Source organism: Geospiza fortis, unplaced genomic scaffold (genome assembly GCF_000277835.1).
Source record: "Geospiza fortis unplaced genomic scaffold, GeoFor_1.0 scaffold119, whole genome shotgun sequence".
In the NCBI taxonomy this organism is placed as follows: Eukaryota; Metazoa; Chordata; class Aves; order Passeriformes; family Thraupidae; genus Geospiza; species Geospiza fortis.
The window spans coordinates 829,896-834,238 of NW_005054486.1; positions in this window are offsets into that span (position 1 = coordinate 829,896).

Sequence of the window (4,343 nt, forward strand, 5' to 3'; positions counted from 1 at the left end):
GGTTTGGTTTTGTTTAATTTTTCTCTCTTACCATTTGTTTTGCTGCAGTTATACTTTTATAGCCATTTCCCTATCCTTTAGTAACTGTGGTCATCCTTTTCTGCTATTCTCTGTTGTTCTATAGTGATGCTTTTCCTTTTCCACTTTCTCCTGCTTCCTTAGCACCATTGAGAGTAGCTGGAGTATGGGTAAGTGTGCACATGCTTCAGATCTACACCCAGCTCTGCAGAACCCTGGAAATAATGACTCTGAGAAAAACTCTGTTCATCCTCCACAGCAGTTGTGTGGAACACATGAACTTGCCCAGTTTCTGTCACACAGTCCAGCCACCAAGAAGTTATGAGAGGAGATGTCTAGCACTGATTTTTTCAAAGACCAACCTATACATTTCTGAGAGTGTGGAAGTGTTTCAAGGAACAGCTTCTGTGGAAGAAGTTTTGAGGACTTATCTCTTTGGTGTCTCTTCCTGAAAATGGCAACAAGTACTCCTGAGACCTCCATCTGCTAAAGTCACTATTCCAAAATGTGGAGGTGGTAAGATTTTGAATTGAGTATTGCAATATTTTTAGCACAGACCCAAAAAAAAAAAAAAATTGTGATCATTGCCTCATAAGAGACTAAACTGCTTTCCAAGTGGAACTTCCTCTGAAATAGAGGTGGCTAAGACTATGGAAAAGTTTTCCCTAGACAGATGCAATTTTAGGAGAAAAAGCAAGCACCTGAGCATATGATCTTACCAAGGGAAGCCTCAAAAAATACAGTCTTGAATATTGGTAGTGCAAATGGCTCCACCTAGAATAGGTACAAAAATACAGATGTGCACACTCTTCCTAAGTGACTACATAATTATAACATCACTTTTGTCATCTTGTTCCTTTTCCTTCCTAGTTGGTGCTATTGTTATCTGCTGCATAGTTGGCACGATGACTCAGATGACAGAATTATGCTGGAAATTATATATACATGGAACACTGAGGCCCAAGAATGCAGATTCTTCTGGGCAAACAATCGAGAGTTTAGGGCTTTTTTGTATTTATTCTGTCGAGCACTAGAGGGTTATGTCTAAGAATAGAAGTTTTGTATTTGAACTACTGCTTTTAAGCTGAACCTCAAAACAAATTGTGCTTTAGTTCAAGGTTTGAACTTGCTGCTGAAAAGAAAATTAACAGTGCAATTTTCCTTATCATGAGCAACTACATCTACCTATGGCTTTAACTGTATTGTAAGAAGCTTAACAGAGTCTCAAATAACTGGAGTTTTCCACTGTAGTTTTTGTCCTCATTTGCTCTGGTAATCATTCAAGCTTAGCAACATTGGTTGAATTCAGATACAGGTCAACTGTATTTTGATGAAGTTCAAGGAAATGGGTGCAGCTGATTGAGCAATACCATAAAAAAATTATAGAGAAAAAAAATATTATGCCTGTCCTGATCAATGTAATCATATTTTGCTTTTCATCTAATTCAGTACCAGGTTCCTATATATGGATTAAACTATCTTGCTGAAAATTCTAGCTAGATGGTAAGAAATTTGCCTTATTGGAAAATCTTTTGTTAAGAAATATCTTCTGAGATAAGTCACCTCTTTTCTGCAAGTAAACAGATAAAATTCAGTATTCTTTGACTGATCACCTTGTATAAAGTCCTTTTCATTTGTTTATATTGTATCTGCAGCACGACAATAAAAGTGGAGTTAAAAATTGCCAAATTTGTGAATATTACATTAATAGTAAGGGGACATGAGACAGGCTTATAGGAATCAGGCCAATTGTTAGTGTAAAGCCATGCATACAGAAACAACTGTTTTGAAGTGACCAGGACCTTGGCTGCTCTGATCAGGACACTGTAAAAGGCCTGACTGATAGAAAACATTCAGAGCTTAACTGTGGGGGAAAAAAAATAGTTTTATTCTATTTATTTCAATGCAGACTTGAATCAGCTAAAATCACAAGTCATTGAAACAGGCTGGGATTTTTTTTTCCTCTTTGTGATAAACATTATGATAGACTCTGAAAGCTGGAGAAGGCAGGATAATAGCAGCAGGCTGTACCAATCTACTGTTTCACACTGAACAGCTTCTTGTGCTTGAGTAGTCTCCCTGAAATGTGTATTGAATGTTTGGGGGCAGGCAAAGGAAAGGAGGGAGAAGCTGGCTTTAAGAAGCTCCTGTAGGATGCATCCACTGTCATTCTGTTCTAGACTCCTGGCACCTCCTGGAGAGGCTCCATCATCCATATCTGATGACTGGTGGAGCACAGAGCACGTAATGAAGTCATATTTGATCATCACTTATTAAAACAGCTGTCTGAGGTCATAAATACAAAGAACTGTTTTCATCACCAGGGGCACTCCCAGAAGTGTGAAGGGGATGATTAACGCTGGATCTCTAGTTCTGCTTCTATCTTCAACCTTGTGGCAGATGCTTGTCTCTGGGGTTGTTTAAAAACCATCAGAAAATGTCTTAATCACTGGTGACCCCTGCAAGAACTTTGGTGGCTTCCACATCGATCTGACATACAGAGTGCTCCTGAGGCAAACATGAAGACAGGCTTTTTTTATTGATTAGCCAGATTGTCTAGCCTTCCTGTTTTGTCTCCTCATTGGCAATTAAGAGAGAAATCCATTGAGGGAGTGGTGGCAGTGAACCTTCCCCTCTGATACTTTAACCAGGCCTCTTAGTTAATTTGAGAAATTGTTCTGTATCGACCTTGCTTTGAAGCAGGATTTCATCCCATGGCCCCATCAGTAGTACATATACATCTTCCTCTTAGGAAGCAGGCTTTTTCTAACCATAGCATCTTTTGTTTCTTATTTACAATCCAAATCCTATCACTGATTCCAGTAATCTTTGCTGCACCATGAGCTGTCATTTCCTTGAGGGAAAACCTGGGTGGGTTTTGTTTGTTTTTTTTGTTTTTTTTTTTTTTTAAGATAATTCATATTAAAACAAGGAATAACAATCTAGGATCTTTAAGGGACAGGGGAGGCCAATTCTTGATGTGTTTTTAACATCCAGATAGTAAAGAGGCCACAGTGTTCCCCAGCCTGAAACTAAGACTGAACCTAAAATAGAACCCGAACATCCATTTTGGTGACTCAACTAAACTATGTGGTTTAGCTTTCTACAACCTAAATAAAATATGATTGTGCAGGTTAGGATAGAGATTGTTTATTCCAGAACACAGCATTTGGATGTTTTCTTATACATGTGACTCCTTTTGTATCTGAGCAATGGAAAAATGTATTTGGCTAATGAGAAATGAAGCATTTCTTCACCCTTTCCCCAGTAATCACTAATTTAATGCCCTACTCCAAATGAATGCAATAATCCTTTATCTCCATCTTCCCCATCTTTGTTTTTTTTGTCTCATGGAAGGCCAGAACTTTCTTGTCCTTCTCAATGTGAAAGTGATATTTTAGACTTGGAACCATTTAGATAAATGATTGGGATTGTTCATAGTTTATGTCACCATGACTTCACTGCAGCTCTGTGATGAAGGGCAAAAGAACTTGGCTGGGGCAGGGGGGATGCCATGGCCTTGGGGCACCCAGCACAGGCTGGACCTGGGGCTGAGCGCCCTCCAGATCTGGCAACTCTTGTCCCTCTTATGCACATGAATTCGGTTTTGTGTGCGGATGACTCACCTTCCTGCTGTGTGTGAGTTAAAAGCAAAAATTTTGTCTTTTGAGACTTGGTAAATGGAGGTGCCAGGGAAGCTCTGTGTGAGCAGAAGTATGATTTAGCATCTGCTCTCCTTGTTAGAAAGTGCCCCGTTGTACTCGGGGTGCCAAGGAGGATTTGGCAGCAGAGAAAGGCTTGACTCACCCAGGTGCCATCCCCATCAGCACGGAGCATTTACAAACCTGGCATCCTCTCTCTCCACCTCCAAATCACAGCACCGAGTGAAACGCAGCGATGCGAAAGATTAGTCTTCATTCGGCATAGTAATTGCCAAATTAAACGATGCCAGATGGAAAAACTAAAGGCCACGGTGTCAGGGGTCTGTCCATAGCCCTGGGCTTTAGGAAGAAGTAAATACACAGCTCTCAGCTGGTGCTGCAGGAGGTACGTGTCCGGCGGGAAGCCGGCGCTCGGACCGTGCCGAATCGATACCTGCTATCGAAGGGAGCAGCGCGCAGCGTTAGGGCCAACCCAGCGTTATTAGAAAATGATATATTGCACATTAGGATGGATAATTCATGTCGCCTTCATCGGCTCAGACCGTCGCGAAAATCCATAAATCATTTTCTCGTTCATGTATCGCCTAAGTGCGATTTGTCACTCGGCATTAGCGGGAGGGCGGCCGCGGATGCCCGCCGCTTCCCAAAATGGAGCCCCGGCTG